The sequence below is a fragment of the Limanda limanda genome, chromosome 21 (assembly GCF_963576545.1).
Source record: "Limanda limanda chromosome 21, fLimLim1.1, whole genome shotgun sequence".
In the NCBI taxonomy this organism is placed as follows: domain Eukaryota; kingdom Metazoa; phylum Chordata; class Actinopteri; order Pleuronectiformes; family Pleuronectidae; genus Limanda; species Limanda limanda.
In genome coordinates this window covers 20,263,083-20,282,072 of record NC_083656.1, presented here as the reverse complement: position 1 = coordinate 20,282,072, position 18,990 = coordinate 20,263,083, and the positions used below count along the sequence as shown (strand labels likewise).

General features: G+C 42.2%; 1 protein-coding gene across 2 annotated transcripts in view; it reads left to right on the top strand.

Moving 5' to 3' along the window:
* jmjd1cb (jumonji domain containing 1Cb) overlaps positions 1-18,990 on the top strand; it is a 113,723-nt gene that overhangs the window by 58,243 nt on the left and 36,490 nt on the right. Inside the window, exon 1 of one of the 2 annotated variants that reach the window (XM_061094401.1) lies at positions 12,991-13,049. The exons of the other annotated variant lie outside the window; for it this stretch is intronic. The gene's annotated coding sequence lies outside the window, so the exon portion shown is untranslated. Of the gene's footprint in view, positions 1-12,990; positions 13,050-18,990 lie in introns of those variants that run through there. 2 annotated transcript variants of the gene reach the window in all.

The window sequence follows — 18,990 nt, the reverse complement described above, 5'->3', positions numbered from 1 at the left end:
CTGTGATTGACTGTGATTCTGCTTTGTGTGTCATGTCTGTCACTTAATGATATTGTAGTGAAGATGACAAAATTAAGACTTAATGCTAATTACTGTCCACGTAGGTGGAGATAACATAGCTGTGTAGATCACTATTCACTTCACAGTGTGTGTGTGTGTTTGTGTGTGTATGTGTAGGTGTATGAAATGGGTCTTCTGTGAGTGTCCTTTCTGCCAAGGGACTGATAAGGTGTTTTGTGAGAAAGGACTTGCTGTTTCCTCATTTTACTGTCTTCATTCTCTAACTAACTAACTTCATGGTCGGTATTCCACACAGTTACAAGATTTTTGAATTGATGCAATAAAGACACAAACCTGAGTCGCATACATCATAGACATACTGTCATCATATAACAGACAGTAAGTGATTCGTCTAAGGCTACATCAAGCTAGAGTTAAACATTGCTTTCCTATTTTGGTAAATCAAAATATATCAAATAAATGTGTATCAGTGTCCAACATACTATTTTCCCCCACTTGCCTCATGCTCAGATTAGGGGTGCAACGATTAGTCGACGTCGTCGACAAAAATCGATGACCAAAATAGTCGCCGACGAATTTACCCGTCGATGATTCGTTGGTGACGTCATAGCGCGTGTTTCTCGTGCCGCGCAGCGGAACTAATCGGCGTTTTACCGGAGGTGCTGATGGAAGTACCTGAGGAGTGAGCCATCTCGCTTCCTTCCTATCTCTGAAAGTCGCGCATGTGCAATACCGACGAAACATGGACCAATGTCGGCGTCCGCTGCCGCGCGCAGTCGCGCACCAGGAAGTAAAAAGTTCGGGAGAACTTCACTCTTGACATGGCCCGAGAAAATCTACCTGCAGTATTTGTGCGGCGGACCTGCTCTGCATGGAAGCAAGACACGCGCATGTGAGGAGGAGGAGGCACGTGTGATTTCGTAACGGAGACGATGCGGACTCGCCTCTGTCAGATGTTATATATACACGTATATATCTGCGTGCAGGATTCTAGCATCCATTACAAAAATATGGTTTAAACTTTTTATTAACGAGTTTAAAAGCGTTATGTTATCCTATTGCCTGACAAACGTCTTGTTTTAATCACAATTATTTAGTCAGAAGAAGACTGTAGTTTCGTTTGTTGATGTTTTTATTGCTGTTACTTTCCCTGTCATTTTTGTTATCAGGAAAAATGAATACTTTGCCTGTCCTTGCTTTTAAATGGAAAAAAACTTGATTTGTCTTTGCTTTTGTGTCAACAGTACCCTTATATGAAACAAAGTTTATTAAAAGACATTTTTTTTTAATGAAGTATCAATATTTATTGCCTTTATTTTCAGTCATCACATGCCTCGAACAACCTCAAGCTAAATTTAAAAGCTGCTTGCTAAATAAGAGCAATTGAGAATTTGTGTCATTCATAATCCGATTAGTCGATTAATCGTTTCAATAATCGGTGACTAATCGACTATCAGAATAGTCGTTAGTTGCAGCCCTAGCTCAGATAGAGTTCTACTGGACCGTTGTATATTTTCACTGCCCAGCAGCCAAAAATGAAGACTTTTCTCCTCTATACTTTAATAAGGAAAGGGCCCTATATTTAAAAAAAACACAGTAAAAAGACAGTTTTGCTATTCCCTTGCACTGTAAGACATTGTAATGTTATTTACATAATCAGAGCAGAGAACAACCCTGAGCTTGCCTGATTATCTGATATGAATGTTGAGGGTGTGTGTGACCTGCTTATTTCCTCCAATGTATAAAGTAATTTACAGCCAGTGAATTTGCAGTTGCCTGTGAAGTCTCTGTTCAACAGTCAGCTGAGCACTGTCCAAGTGATCACCAAGTTTAATTTGGTACGTTGAGACATCTGAAATTAGGTACAACACCACCCACGTGCTCAGAAGGGTGTCATAGAAGATAATGTCAGGTTGTCTTGCAAACTATCAGAAGTCTGTCAAAGCAGTAGCAAAATAATTTGTCTGCGTAACTGCAAAAACTGTGCTGTTCCAAATAAGTACATCTGTTATCAGCCCTCAAAAACAGCTGATCATAGAGCCAATCATGTCTTGTAAAGACAGTAATTCTCCATCACTCAGCAGGGATCAAACAAACAAAAATGTCTAGTTGCCCTGTATTGGTTGTCTGTTGTTTCATTGCAGGCTGATGGGAAAAACTGGACATGTCCTTTTCCCATATCATTAATTTGCTCTGCATAAATTGCTTCAACAGCAGCAACAAGATGAGTCCTTTTCATCACTGTGACCGCATCCCCACACTGGACATATTGGCTTGTCTTTAACTACAACAAAAAATTATCATTATAATAATTGGAAAGCCCAAAATTCCACTTCAACTTTTTTGACAGTAGCCATGATGTCAGTGATGACATGTGACAGCTATTATTATATATTGTCTTTCATTAGTGCTTTATCGCCACTGGTATGTATTAACAAATGTTACTACTGTAGAAAAGTATGTGTTTGTTCGTAGCTCTTTTTTTGTTCAGCTGATCAGATTCATGTGTGAGCTGATATGTTGTTGTTAGGATTCTGCTAGATAGACTGTCCCATTCATGGAGTAGATAGTTGCTGTGTTTATCTCGTCATCTGTCTCACTATTGTTTGTACAATGGCGTCTCAAAGCTTCGGTTTGAGACGCCATAAAATCAAGCTAACAGCTTGATTTTACTCCGATCAGAAGGGACCTCTCTCTTTGTCTCTTTTTTCCCAACACCGTTGTGACAGAATGTCAGCATTTCAAAACAGTAGGGAAAATACTGAAGCAACACAGTTACATGAATTCCTAGCATGTGTGTGTAGCTTTAAAACAACACTGAGCATATCACAAGTGTTCAGGTTTGTGTATTGACTCTGATAGAAGCTCTTTGTTGAAGTATTTGCTCTTGCTTTTGGGTTACAGGGTTATATTTTGTGATGTGTGTGATTAACAGAAAGTTTCGCGTCACAGCAGCTTAATCATCTTTCTCCCAAGTAGAACAGAAAAGACAGCTCTTCATTTAAATCATTGACAGCCTGTACCTTCTATTGACTCTTGAGACTAGGGCTGCTCGATTATGGAAAAAATCATAATCACGATTATTTTGGACAAAAAAGAAATCACGATTATTCAAACGATTATTAATATGTGCCCTTATTTTTTTGAATGACTAACCGTAAGTACCAGTCACCGGCTCCGGTACACACCGATTACGGCTGCGTGTCTTATTCCTCCGTGAAACCATGCAGGATATCGGTGCCTGGTTATTCAAACCCTTTATGATGGCAACATTAACACTCTCCATAAAAACACTTTGTAACTGAGAACTTTGAGATTTCCTCTCAATATTAAATGTCCCCATCTGCCCCCCCACTACAAGGGTGGGGGGGCTATGAGGACCATCATCATTTACCCCCGAACCCCGACATTGAACGGGTTCCATACAACAACAAGCGGAGAATCACGAGCTGACCCGCGCGGGTCCGGTGTGAACAGCCGGGCGGCTGCGCGCTGTAGAATGGACGCTGTGCGCAGCGCGGCCGCTCCATTGTGCGGTGCTGCTGCTCGTTGGATTTGAAGAATCCGACGTGTTCCCATACAACATAACTTTTTCTACACTTTTTGTCGATCAAACAGGGCTGCCCTCCCTCTGCCATAATATGTGCCCTTATTTTTTTGAATGACTAACCGTAAGTACCAGTCACCGGTTCCGGTAAACACCGATTACGGCTTAAATGTCCCCATCTGCCCCCCCACTACAAGCACACAGACAGGGAGAGAAAGAGAAGGGTGGGGGGGCTATGAGAGCCATCATCATTTACCCCCGAACCCCGACATTGAACGGGTTTTTTAAATACCTCCGGTCCCCACACACACAACTCGCCTCCTTCACTTCACAGCTGCTTGAGAGTGAGTGCCAGTCACCGGGGCCGCGTTGAATGCTTTAGGGGAGGGACTGAATTGCGAATGCGCGTCTCTTTAGAAAAAAATGCCAAATAATCGTTACAACTCGATTATAGTAGTTTGGAGATCGTTTGTCCCAATAATCGTAATCACAATTATATTTCGATTAATTAAGCAGCCCTACTTGAGACATATTTTAATTCTTCTGCATGGCTCTGTTCTGTTCTCCTTAGCTCTGATGTAGGCTCTGATCTCCTCTGACACCAGTGGGTCCAGCAAGGAGAGAGAGACAGACAGACAGAGAGAGCGAGAGAGAGAGAGAGAGAGAGAGAGAGAGAGAGAGATGTTTTCAAAGAGCCTAAGCCCCCCTGTACTGTACATCTGTCTATTGTTCCCTGAGCCCCCCTGTATTTCCCACTAACCTTTGCTCTGTGTGTGTGGGTGTGCGTGCGAGTGCTCTTTCACGCGCGTGTCTGTGTGCAGTTGCATCTCTGACTACGATATTACATCATCTCTCTGTCTCCCAAAGAGCGTTGAGTGCTGTGTGAACTCATTAGACACTTGGTGCAGACTCCCATCAAAGACTCAGAGCAAATTCCACTGGCAAAATGACACCCAAGGGCAGAGAGACCGAGTGGGAAAGTGAACAAAGGAATGCGAGGATGGAGGAGAAAACGCAGGGGCAGCTATGCTGCATCATAGCATCATAGGAAACAGACGAAAGCATCTATTGGGTTTTGGATATAAACACACTTACCTCATAATGCAGATGTTTATTAGCCTTCCCTCATATGACATGTTGCTCTCAGTTGCTGTACACTAAAAGCTCTCAGGTTGTCAATACACATTTTCTTCAACTGTAAGGATCTTTCAAAACACTGTAGTTCACATGGCCAAGAAATACTTTTGCATTCCAAATTTTGAGTCTTCACCGTCTTCAGTGGTATTTGCCAGTTGACCAGTTGATATCCATATATAAGTAACCGAAAAAAATGGTTAATGGAGTCGTCAATTGTCGGAAAAGGAATTGAATATTTTGATCAGTTCATGCTAATTTGAGCAGTCTGCTCCATTATATTGTATTGAACAGTATGTGTATCCACACTCCCATTTACCCAGATTTTCTGTTCTGTCCTCCTGGGCAGGGGATATGGTAAATGGTTTTGTATTTATATAGCGCTTTTCTAGTCTTGATGACCACTCAAAGCGCTTTACAGTACAATTTTACATTCACCCATTCACACACACATTCATACAGTGCATCTAATCGCAGCACTTTGTTATTCTATGGGGGGCCATCCAGGGATCAGCATCTTGCCCAAGGACACTTCGGCATGCAGATGGGTCAGACTGGGGACCAAACCACCGACCTTCAGGTTGGAGGACGACCGCTCTACCCCTCAGCCACAGCCGATATGCAGTGCATGTTCCTTCACAAAGTCTGGTTAACTCCAACTCTCTGAATTAATGAAAAGAAACAAATCGAAAGCCTTCGATTTGTTTAACTAGATTGTCACATAGTTAAATTACATGTACACTGTGCATCCTTCTTTAGATAGACTTTCTTCAACAGAAAAAAACCCTAACATGCCTCCATACTGCTCGTGCAGTGTCATCTAGGTGTCCGGAAGCCTCACCATTTATATTCGACTTGAAACGGATTCATTTACACAGCGTTTTTGTCCTCGGAGGCGCGTTCACTGACACACCGGAAAACCGCACACACTCTTGCCCGAGGGCATGCGCGGGGTGCGTGTTTGCATTACTATGTCGGCTAGCATCGCCACCTCCCGTTGCCGACTTTTAGGCTTAAGACACGGTGCATATGACGTTGTTTTGAGTCGGATATGAATGTCGAGGCTTGCGGACACTTGGATGACACCATACGAGCAGTATGGAGGCAGGTTATGTTGTTTCTGTTGTTGTTGTTTGCATCTCAAGAAGAAGTCATTTTGGCTACGACAAATGTTTAACCCTGAAACTCCGAAAGTGTTTTGGAGACTTACAAACTTTACCAAAACTTCCATCGGCACAGTGGTGAGTAGATAATGAGTGATTTTTTTTCCCCGGTGAACGATCCCTAAAAATAATTTACAGAAAAAATGACTATATCACTCCACTGGTGCATTGTTTTATAGACCATGATTGAAGATTTAGTCCATACAGTCCAGCCATATGTCCGTGTTCTGCCCAGTTAAAAGGTCTGCAGAAGTCTTTCCCTGCTGTAAATGGAGACAGGCGGCTGAGCTGACAGACCACATGATAATGTGTTTGTCTGCCACCTCTGTAGCAAAGGCAAATGGTGCAGAGCCAACATTAAAACTAATGGGACAACCTCTTTTAGCTGACACACACACACTTTCATGCTGCAGTCTGGCTGAGTGCCCGTGTGCTTCTCCACACCAGTGTTATCTGGCAATCCTGTCTGTCCTAATTTCAGAGAGAAGGGAGGAGAGAGAGGAGCTGTATTTCACATATTGTTTATGTTGAGAACTGAAGGTTAGAATGTGTAGGCAGAGTTGTGTATTTTTTTAAATCGGCAGAAATTAATCCTAAGGATCTGTAGCTGCTGCCAGCACAGTGGATTTCATGCAAGTATCACTGAAGAGATGCTATATATATATATATATATATATATCCAAAAAAATCTCCTAGTTATGATTTGTGATTGATAAGGAGGTCGACTTGTCTCTGTTTATTTGTTTTTATTCCTATCATCAGGAAATTATTAAAAGGATTCATGTCATTGGAGATTGCAAAGGTGAATACACTCATGTCCACAATTAGATGTTCAAATGCTCACCAAGTGGTACATTTTCATATTCACAGCTTCACACACACACAAATGCTTTCTGACTAATTCACTGTGCAAAGGCTGACCTCAATGAGGTCCTGTGAACGACTGGAAATAGATGTTTAAATGTCCTACTGTTGTTAAAGGTTAGAGCTGCCCATTGCAAGCTGTCTTAAATGACAACCATGTTTGCAATAGAGAATGCTGTGCCTCCGCAGCAACTGCTCATTATTCTGTCAGTAAAAAACTTTTTTAGCTTTGTGGTTTTGTCTAGTCACCAAAAATGAGATGTGATATCTTTCTAGAAAGAGGGTTTCTAATACCATTGTATCAGTGTTACATTTATCAGACTTACAAAGGCCCAGGAATGATAAGGCGACTCTTCCACCATCACTGACAATTACAAGTCTACGAAAAGAACCAATTTATACTTGCCTATTGGAGAACCATGTGTCATCATCCTCAGCTCATATTTTTCTCACACGAGCAGAAGGAGAACCATATAAACACATTTAGATTTAGAGTACATGCCAGTCTGAAAACAATGATTGATTCAAATCTCTGATGTGATGGATTTGATGCAGTTGGATTACATGATATTGAAATTAGGGCTGCTCAATTAATCGAAATATAATTGTGATTACGATTATTGGGTCAAACGGTCTCCAAACTACTATAATCGAGTTGTAACGATTATTTGGCCTTTTTTTCAAAAGAGACGCATTCGCAATTCAGTCCCTCCCCTAAAGCATTCAACGCGGCCCCGGTGACTGGCACTCACTCTCAAGCAGCTGTGAAGTGAAGGAGGCGAGTTGTGTGTGTGGGGACCGGAGGTATTTAAAAAACCCGTTCAATGTCGGGGTTCGGGGGTAAATGATGATGGCTCTCATAGCCCCCCCACCCTTCTCTTTCTCTCCCTGTCTGTGTGCTTGTAGTGGGGGGGCAGATGGGGACATTTAAGCCGTAATCGGTGTTTACCGGAACCGGTGACTGGTACTTACGGTTAGTCATTCAAAAAAATAAGGGCACATATTAATAATCGTTTGAATAATCGTGATTTCTTTTTGGCCAAAATAATCGTGATTATGATTTTTTCCATAATCGAGCAGCCCTAATTGAAATCGTCACCTCTACAGTGCAAAAAGGAAAACTGTTACAGAGACTTAAGACAGTTAACTGAGATTCACCAAACACTCACTATTTTGTTGCCCTGTCACATTGTGCAGTCATGTGTGTAGCGTGGCTGTAACAGACCAACTTGTAGTGGTTTATTTTGCAAGCAGCACAGACAAATTATGACCCGTCTTGCAGGGTTTCCTTTGAACAGAACAGTTCTGTGGACACTCGTACTCCACTGCAGCACCAAGATGTTGGTAATAAGCTTGAAAAGACTTGAGATCTTACACTGACATTAGCTAGATGGATGAAATCCTGAAAGAGTTATTTTTGTAGCATTTGGCTGAGCCTGTTATTAGTCACTCAATCTGTCTGTCCATCTGTCTGCAGGTCCCACTATGTCCCACTCTGGATGCAGTTTTCTTAACACAGGATGAAAATTAAAGCAGCAGAAGATATATCTTCTGTCATTTAAATAATTTCAATTCTATTTTTGTAGGGCCAAATCACAACATTCATTATCTCAAGGCACTTCACATATAGTAAGTCCGATAGGATCAAATTCCAAGAGAGGGCCACCGAGGTGTACAGACACTCACTCCTTTCTAACACCGTACCCCAACATGTTTTCTACTTCTCACACAAGTAGTCTTTGGATACATGTACAACTGGCACTCAGTCGAGGGGGTTTATCAGACTTCTCCCACAGCTCCTTTTGTAGCCACTAACGACTTTGAGTCACATAGGCAGCATTTTCCACAAGTGTCAGCCAGTGCTTCGGACAGCTTTTCATACACGTCTAATTTTTCTAACTTCTCCGTGTTGTGTCGGAGAGCCCGCGGACAGCTCTTGGCTGTGATTGGTCCGCGAACGACATCATTTCCGTATGTCGTCATTTCCGTACGACGTCATTTCTGTTCGACGTCATTTCCGGACCTGTAACTTCCTGATTCACAATAAACACATACAGAACTACGATTCTACGATTAATGTGACGTGTGTGTTAAGCCAGGGGAGTTGTCCGGCTGACGGTGGCTCGTTCGAGCACTGACGACATGTGTGCACGGTCACAGACGGTTAGAACGAGCTTTCAAAACGGCGCTAGCAGGCTAGCAACCATGCTAACTGCGGTGGTAACAGTGCATAACCCCGCCGTCACGACTTTAATTCCACTTCTATCATGACACTGTTTCTATAATACCGCCAGGTTAGAAGCAAACACTGGGTAGTAGTTAGTGCCGGGAGTCCCTGCTGACTGTGTGTGGAAGCTGGGGGGGAGCTAGCTCCGTGTAGCCTCTAGCTACATGTAGCCTCAAGCTGATTCAAGCTGTGGAATCAGCAACACAGTTCGGAAACAAGACCGGGGAACCGCTGCGCTAAGAAACGATAACATCAGCATCTTGACCCGCTGGGTGTCACTTTATTTAGTTCTGTTAGTTGCCATGGTTCAGTGTGTGGGAGGCAGGCTGACAGAGAAATATAAACACAAGTGGACTTCTTCTTCCGATAATTGGGGTAGGCTTCTCTGAGCTCGTCTTCCGTTGCGCCACCTATGGGTTTGGCAGTGAATTTTATTCGACGTACAGTGGTCGGAGAAGTAAATATCAAAAAGACTCTTCGTCTCCCGCTGAGCCCTCTCCAAGAAACGGATACGTAGAAGTATATAAGAGCCTTTAGAACATTTAGAAATTAATTGACATTATTTTAAAACACTTGAAGGCATCTTTACTTATTTAGTCATCACAGAGACCGTGGAAAGACAGAAGACAAAGACTGATTGAGTGTAAGATATCTAGCGATAGAATGAAAGTGAGTAAGAGTTTAGTATCTATATCTGCCTAGGGACTGCTCAAGTCCTGCTATGTTACCTAGCAACAATGGCCCACTTTGTAAAATGAAGTCCAGTGCACGCACACAGACGCGCACACGTACACAGACAGACTCTCACAAATAGATATCAGCAGGCATCTTGTTATCTGGAAACTGTACTGGCTCTGTTTGTGATGACTGGAGAACAAAGGGAGGAGAGCTCTCTGCTTTGAAAGCTGCTTCTCTTAACTCTGTCCACCAGTGCAGTTTATCTGCAACACAGCCTGCCTCACACTCTGCTGCATACCAACTACTGTAACTGTCTGGGACTTGTGCCTTGCTCATAGGTTTGTAAGCCAGCGAGAGAGTACGCCAGTCAACTGAGAGAGATGTAGTTTTGGTGGAAATTGGGTCAATAAAAATGCCAGCCCCCCTCTCTTCCCCCTGTCTCTCCCTCTTTCTCTCCCCCTGAGCAGATGGAGCCTGGCTAGTGTAATCTCCTGCCTCCTGTGGATCAGTATGTGCATGTGTAATTATAGCTTACCTTTAAAGCAGCGAGATCTGCAGAAAAACAAAACAAAAAACATTTGTCTTCCTGCACAGAAGCAGGTCTGGAACTGACAAACCACGGCAGCAGCGTGCAGGAGGTGTTTCAGTCCAACTTTTAGTTAACACTGTTTCGTTCAGACTTGTTCAAATTTTACATGAAGCAGTCAATAGATTTATTTACTAAAAGGATTTCTGCTGCAACAAGTATATAATAATTACAACAAATGTAACCGGAAAAATAAGCCCTGTGTTTATGGACCAATGGTAGTAGTACTAAAAGCCAGTGCGTATTGGCTTGGATGGTTTCAAAAAATTCAAGTTGTCAGACAGTGAGACACTTTATCTCAGATGAGGACATCAGAAGAAAAAAGGCAGCCAACTATTGAAACTATGAGTTTTACAGAGATAAGCAAAAGACCAAACAGTACTGCTGCACTGGCTCTCCGACAGGCACTGACTCCAGGGTTTGCATTGAACATTTTTTGGAGCAAGATTACATTGAGAAAACCATTGTGTTAGGCAAGCTCGTGGTTTGCCGGATTAACAGACAAAAGCTTGAAGTTGCTCCATCTGCTTTCAAGTGCTCCGCTGACTGCCCAACTCACTCCGACAACAGACACAAAGAGCCACCAGTCCACTGCAAAGAAACAGCAGGGAAGAAATAGGAAGGGTATTCAGAAACCCACAGATGCTGGCAGGTACTGAGACAGGACTGAGACGATGTCCATTAAAACAAAATCTTTACTCATCAAACATCTGTCACAGAAACCACAGAAACCTCACCTATAGCCTAAAGGTTTCCATAGTATATCTGTGGGATAGTACTTCTCTGATATGCTCAGATATGCAATGTAACAGATTTAAAAATGAACCACAACCATTATAAACATAAACAAGCCTGGACGCATTCACCTAAAACTCTTGTCATTCCACACGTCACATTTGATTACTCAGCCAGAGAAGACATTTCTTCACTCGACTTCCCTTCAGTCCACTCAAGCTTTTGCTTTTCAAATGTTTAGATACTAAGCAAGTCTCTCTTGGTGTTGGGCCTTAATAACAAACAGACGACAGATACTATTGCATATCAGATTTTACAATTCACCTGTGTGTTTGTTACAGCTTCAACAATGATCAATAACAGTGAGAAAATGCACCACAGGATTGTTTGAGGACATTTCCACTAACGTTAATGGTATTTTATACTTTATATGTTTCGTGAGTAGCATTGAGGGACTGCATCTTTAATGCTGCTGTGCAATCTTGTGCTGCATAATGATCATTAAATTGAATTTTGAATCTTTAATGTGGCAGGCGGACTGTAGCATACTACTGCACAATTCTCTGTGTCTGTGTGTGTGTGTACTGTTGGAGCGATGGACAGATTAATCAGAGCTGGTCTGTGGTCAGCTGATGAGGTTTAGGTGTACTGTTTAGGATGTGTGTGTCTCTCAGGGTTCAGTGGCAGGCAGCCATCTCTATTTAACATACCTCACCAATCCCTGCAGCTGTTACTAGCTGATATTCTCTCTTACAAGGTGTGAGTTAAGAGCCAGTTTGTATGTAACATTGAAACTGATCTCATAAGACGTTTTCAGACATGACCGGTGAATTGGCTCCGGAGTTTACCCATAGTTTGCCTTTTACACATGCACAACACAGCAGTACGTTTTCTGCACAGACGTGTTCACACCAGCAACAAATCCTCCTCATTATTCAGGTGAGAGGTGCAGCAGACAGCGGCAGGAAGTGAGGTATTTACTCAGATTCGGAGCTCACGTTCTTTACAACACACTGACACCGGTGTCGGCTCTTATCACCACAAACACTCTAGACATCTTTGTCGGTGTCTTCTACATGTGTGTCACCGCTCTCTTACTGGAAGACATTTGTTTGCTTGTTGTTTGTTTTGTCTTTTTGCAACCTTTGCAAGTTAGAAGCGTCAACAACCCCCCAATCGCTTGCAGTGAATCCAGCAGTATCCCCTGCTGTGTTCACACATAGACTTCTCCTGGATTCCAATAACGTTACACTAGGAGGCCAGGCAGAGAAAATCTGCAGAAACTGTGGAGCATCTCACTCGGAATTTGCATTCATCTGTTTAGAAATTCTGACTATACGGAGCTTTTCTTATTTGTCTTTCATTCAATGTAGACATTGGACATAATGCTGTGAAATGTAGTATATAAATAAAGAAATGAAGCTTGTTAATACCAGGTTGAAGCGAGGTCTGAAGTTTGTACTATCCAGCTCTGCTTCAGCACTTTTTCTCAGCAAGTTGTGAACATAACTGACTACTTCATTCTTTCAATTGCTGCTACGTCTTCATACAGATGCATTTGTAGAAGTGTTTGTGAGAATAGGTCTCTAAATAAATCGTATCTGAACAAATCAGAGCGGGGGAGGAGTGGGAGGAAGGCAGGGTGAGAAAGAGAGGGCAAGCTAGACTGCACGGTGAGTAAGAAAAAACAAGCCTGCGTCACATGGAGAAGAGAGAGGGGAAGTGTGTGCGTAGGCCAGCCCTCCCTCCCTCCCTCCCTCCCCCCCCCCTCTCTCTCTCTCTCTCTCTCACTCTCTCTGCCCCTCTCTCTCTCCCTCTCTGTCCCTCTAAGCGTCAGCAGCAGTTAAAATGTCGGCTGTGTAGCTCTTCCTCTGCTCTGCTTTCTCTCCCTCTTGGCCATCTGTCTTTTCTTACCACAAGAGGAAACCACACTGGCTCTTTCTTTCTCCCTCTATCTCTCTCTTCCTCTCAGCTTTTTATACCCTCGTCATCTTTTCTTTTCTCTCTTCCCGTCTCTACTCAGCTTGTTGGATCAAAGCTATTTTTTCTTCAGAGCCATTGCTCCTTGATTTTGTGTGGAGACGAAGGCGAGAGGTAACATTACAATTTGGTATCCTCTGCTGTTAAGTTTATTTTAAGACTCCTCTGCTTTGCTGCTTTTTGTGTAAAACCAGAGCGTAGTTTGATCCATAACAGTGAATGGATGAAAGTGAAACTGCCTGCGAACTGTGGATATTTCCCTATTCTGCCTATGTAGACGACATGTAGTGTGTGTCTGTGTGTGTGTGTGTGTGTGTGTGTGTGTGTGTGTGTGTGTGTGTGTGTGTGTGTGTGTGTGGGGGGGGGGTGGGGGGGTTGTTGTAGTTGAGTATGTAGCCTCTACCTCTCTGAAGATGCTGTTTGCAATGTAATCTAGAAGCTTCCTCTAAACTGCTTTAATATATATACAATTTTGCTTGTAAAATGTGTTTGTTAAAGCAAAAAGAGGAAAACAGTAATAACTTGTAATCATAAATTCCTGTTTATTCATTTTTTTTTTACTTTAAACTCAGTTTCTTAAATCTTAAGCCTTGCATTTGACTTAGCATTTTGTTTAACAGAAGTTACCTCTTCCTATTCCAAGTGGTCATTCATGTGTTTCAGTATATAGTGTGTTTGCAGAAAGGTCTGATGATAATCATATGGGACACTGCTCAGCCCTGAAAATGCCCCGTACTTACGTCCATATTTCTTATTCACTGTCTGCTTGTTTTTACATATTCATTTTCATCTGCTTTGGGAAGTAGACACATCATCACGTGACTGGCATTTTTCACAGCTACAAGTGTACAGCCCAGCACTTTCACCTAATACAGACTCAAAAGAGTCACTCCAATAATTGTACCTACTACTCAGCCGTGAGTGGTTGTGTGTGGGGTCCTGGGGGTTTACAGAAGTTGTTGAAAACAAACCCTGAAAGTCATCAGGCCTAACTTGGACCTGGCATGGGACTTTTTAATGGAATGTCTGTCCACCAACTGTGGAAAATGGAGTCTAAATAGTGTGGGTGTGTGCAGAGAAAGCAGAGAGAGAGGAATGATGTCATTCAGTTGAATTATCTGATTCATAGTATCAAATGTTTCTGGAGCTTGACCTCATGCTAAAGCTGAGTCCCAATTCAGGGAGGCGGCCTCCATGGGCTGCATAGACCGCAGATGATCTGGTCTACCGAGGATTTCTGTGATTTTTGCTGCCATCCCGCCCTTAGTGCTGTCACCTAGCAACAGAGCTGCAGTTGGACACGATGAGAAAGTTTTATGGCTAAATTGTACAATTAGGTTGAGCTGAAGCCCGATACTCTCATGTAAATGTGTAAGGGTCTGATGTTTCATAGCTTGCCAGCGCTATTATCGCTTGGAAAAATGGTTTGTCAATGAAGCACAATAAGTCTTGGGAAAGGTTGGCCCATAAGGGATCCACCTGTTGGAGTCTTCATTGCTTGGACCCATTTGTAAGCTAAATTTTGAGGAGCATTTGAAATGGGACAGCTGAGACACACAATTTGCTCATTAAATGTAGCCCGATGCGCCCCGGATTGAAACACACATTGATGATTTGTTTTTCATTTGGCTGTGTTTTTTAAAATATATCCTTCAACATTTTAATGTCAACATAGTTCTCTGTGTGTCCAGAGGACATTTGGCACTGCTAGAGTTTTAAACCAAAATGTGTGTTTCTCAACAGTTAGAAATAACAAAGTAGACAATTCATTGACCTTCAGTTATCCTTCAAAATGTTTACCCTTATCAATTCTGCTAAAACCTTTATCCTGGTGATGTTTTCATCTATACTTGACATCTATTGCACTTCTGTCCGTCCTGGGAGAGGGATCCCTCACAGTTGGCTCTTTTTGAGGTTTCTAGGTTATTTTTACCCTGTTAAAAGGTTTTTAGTAGTTTTTCATTACTCTTGTTGAGGGTTAAGGACAGAGGATGTCACACCATGTTGAAGCCCTATTAGACAAATTGTGATTTGTGAATATGGGCTATACAGATAAAATGTGATCGATTGATTGATTTTAATATTAGACTGGCTATGTGTGTGTGCTTATATAAAAGTGAAATATGACAAATGAAAAGAAATGCACATGAAATTATAAAAAAGAGGAACCAACAAATTAAACAACACGTTTGTATACAGTGCTACAGCTGTAGTTAATATTAGGTGAGGTTTCATCTTACTCACCAATTTCACTTTATGACCTCAGTTTGTCTGTAATGATGCACCATTGGGTTTGACAGATTGCATGTCTCTAGAGTGTTCCCCCTCATATTAAATAATCACAGTGGAGCACACCAGCTCACTTCTTAGGACCTCTATTGCCTCGTGGTCTAAAACCTGTTATTCTGTCTGAACATAATATTACCCCTTATTTTACATTTAGTTGTGTGTGTGTGTGTTTGAGTGTATGTGCACCACTTTGCTTGTGTGTGTGCACTGTGTGTAATGTAGTGTGTATACTAGCTAGGCATGGCAAAGTGAAAAAACACTCAGCCGTACACTTGATGGAGGGCTTAGCACATGGATTGGCAACCTTTTCTATCAAAAGAGCCATTTTGCCCCCTTTTCCAACAAATAACATTCGTCTGGAGCCGCAAAACATATGTGATAACACAGCTTATTAAGTCTTATACATAGTTATACTTAGCGTTGTGCTAGTTCACACTTAAAATTAACTAGTTCAAAGTTAAGTTCAGGCAGATGAAAATAAATTAGTTTACATTCATTTAAAACAATTTTAACTAAGTTCAAGGTTCCAAAATTGAACTAGTTCACGTTCATGTGTTTCATTTTTTATTGGGATGACAACGACTCGTTCAGATCATCGTTCAAAAAAATATGAACGCGTTCAATGAACAGCACTGTACAGGGAGACACTGCAGAAGAGCAGTCCTTGCCGACCCCTGACCTAGCACATGCAGGCCCACTGCTGAAATAAGTCTAGAGGAAACACTGTACCGTGGTGATTTGGTTGATACTGTCCAGCATCAACCGAAATCAGCAAGTCTCCAAGATGCAGGCGCAGAAATGGCTATAGTGTGCTATATGGAAATGGCGGAAGGAGCAGCAGGCAGGTGGGAACAGTAACAGCAGGAGAATCTGTTAGTAATCTCTGGCCATAGCTAACAAATGCTAACATCCACTTTCGCCACATTACATGCTAATTTTATGTTTTGGGTTTGATTGATCACAAGTAAATGATAATGAGTCAAATATGGTTTATTTTTAAACAGCTATTATGTTTGGGGATGGGTTTAGGGTATATAGAAACGCATCTGTCTTTTGACAACTCTGGCAATTTACCCTCACAGCAATAATAAGATTAGAACACCTGTCTCTGTGTGTCGCTGTGTGTCTCTGTGTGTCTCTGTGTGTCGCTGTGTGTCGCTGTGTGTCTCTGTGTGTCTCTGTGTGTTTCTGTGTGTCTCTGTGTGTCTCTGTGGTTCTCTGTGTGTCTCTGTGTGTTTGTTTCTAGGAAAGGAGCTGTTGTGCTGTGACCTATTTAGAGAACAAGGCTCATCAGTGCAGAGCTGTTACACACCCTGGAAATCCTTGACTAATTTCGACGTGTTCTGCTTATTGTGGAAGAATGATAGGAGATTACCGAAATGGTCAAATGTGTTTTGGTTGGGAAAATACATTTAATATTGCCACATTGTTTTCATTCTCGAGAAAGGAAATAACCAAACATGATGAAATTTTACTCATTAAGAGCTTTTGAACTGAGTTGCATTCTGCCCCAAATTTGTCAGACAGAAATGTAGACATAAACATTCACCAGTTTAAAAAGAACTAAGTAATTTCAATTATGTCTTACTGTAACATACATGATTTGTCAATCATTCATTCACACCTGTGAAACGGTGACACTGATAACAGCTATGTCAGGGATCAACCAATGTGGGGTGAATGCAGGTCTGATAATGAGAGTATTCAAAGTGTAGACGTAGGATAGGTAAAAGGAGACATAAAGGCCGATTTATACTCGGCTTTTTACGGACGGACGCACGCGAGCGACGCGACACGCCCCTCGCGTACTTGCGGGGGGCGTGTTGCGGCTTAAGTGCGTCCGTCAATTTTTCTGACTATACGACAAAGCGACGCGAGCCTCACGCGGCCCGCAAGGCTTGTGATTGGTCTGCTTACTACATCCTGTCCGGAGTCGCATTTCCGGTTTCAAACCCGGAAACTGCGGAAGCCACGGAAGATTTAGAAGAACGAATATGGACCAAATAGAAGAGCACTTGGCAGAAAAGATCCGAAACCATGTCCACTAGTATAACCCGACACTAACCGGCGGATTTGTCCGCCAGAAAAAGGCTCTGAGGAGCCGCTGTGGCGATGTCAATAAACGTGTGCCACACACGAAGAAGAGCCGACTTCAACAACAAACATTACTCAACCTAGTGGTCTGGCGGTGAATTGCGTTGCAACACGCGCAACTCTGGGGGAACTATAAACCAAAACGAGTCCGTAGAAGCTGCGTGCGTGCGTGCGTGCGTAAAAAACGACTATAAATCGGCCTTAAGTAGTGTTTCTACTAAGTGTGCTGTTGTCTCTCTTTGCTCATTAGAGGTCCAACAGCACAATGTCTCCAGTAGTGAAAATCATCGATATTAACTCTTGTTTTCCTTCTATTTCTGTCACTTCTTTGCTTCTATTGATGTTATCATGCTAGCATTGAGTCAGTTGGTGTGGCTCATCACTATAGCATCCAGTTTTCAAGTTTTACCACCACCTGCTCCTGGGAAGAAACGACAGTTTGCGGCACATATAGACTGTCTGGCAATTAGTGGTTTGCAATAGAGATAGACCCAATGAAACTAATGTCATGTCTATGTAATATCCTCAAAAGTGTGTGTGTGTGTGTGTGTGTGTGTGTGTGTGTGTGTGTGTGTGTGTGTGTGTGTGTGTGTGTGTGTGTGTGTGTGTGTGTGTGTGTGTGTGTGTGTGTGTGTGTGTGTGTGTGTGTGTGTGTGTGTGTGTGTGTGTGTGTGTGTGTGTGGTAGTCTCTCTAGGTTACTTAGTGATGCATGAGCTCCATCATCGTTTTTTTATTTCCGCCACATTCTGCTGCACTTCTCCCTATCAATAATTCACCGCACACATGTGTCCACACACACAGAGTAGTCGAGGATATGGCTCATGGAGTCTGATCTGCTCTCTTATAATGGCTGCTAGGAGCTTGTGTGGAGATATGTTTTTTCATTTCATCTTTCAGAGAAATATTAGTGTGCATTACCTTTATGTATATTCACTGGTGTTACTTTGTGTTTTGCTCCGATCCGTTCGTCCACTCTCCTGCTGCATGTCTGGAAAAACACAGTGACAAAATGTTTTTTCCTGGCATAATGTGACTGATGTGACCTAATTTTGTGGTTGAGTGGTGTATGTGAGTGTGTGAATGGACAAGTCATTTTAAAGGGAATGGAGGAACTGTCATCTCCTTTCAGTCTGAGAGAGGAAACAGAGCAGTGATCCACAGATGGTAGTCAATTTCATTAAATTCTGTTTTATTTGTATAGTGCCAAATCATAATATACACTATCTCAAGGCACCTTACATTTAAGGTCAAGCTCTGTGTGTGAAGTTGTTAAAAATCTGATTATAATTTCATACTGTGAAGTCTAATGTTTGATTTTATGTATGAAAGGAACTTTAAGCTTTCTTATTTGTTTTGTTTTTGGTCTTTCTGTAGCTAAATGATAATTGCTGAACGTTAGGGTTTAAGATTCTCTTCTGGTATTGTGCATTGCATCCTACACTGGTGCTCAAATTTCTGGTAGAGGAAATTCAGTTGACCTGTATAGGCTTTCATTCAGGAGACAAAGATCCAAATATTCCTTTCAGCTGGAAATAAGTCAGTTGTTATATAATGTAATAACTCAGACACCTCTATTTGTTGCAGATAAATCCGGTGGCACACACACACACACACACACACACACACACACACACACACACACACACACACACACACACACACACACACACA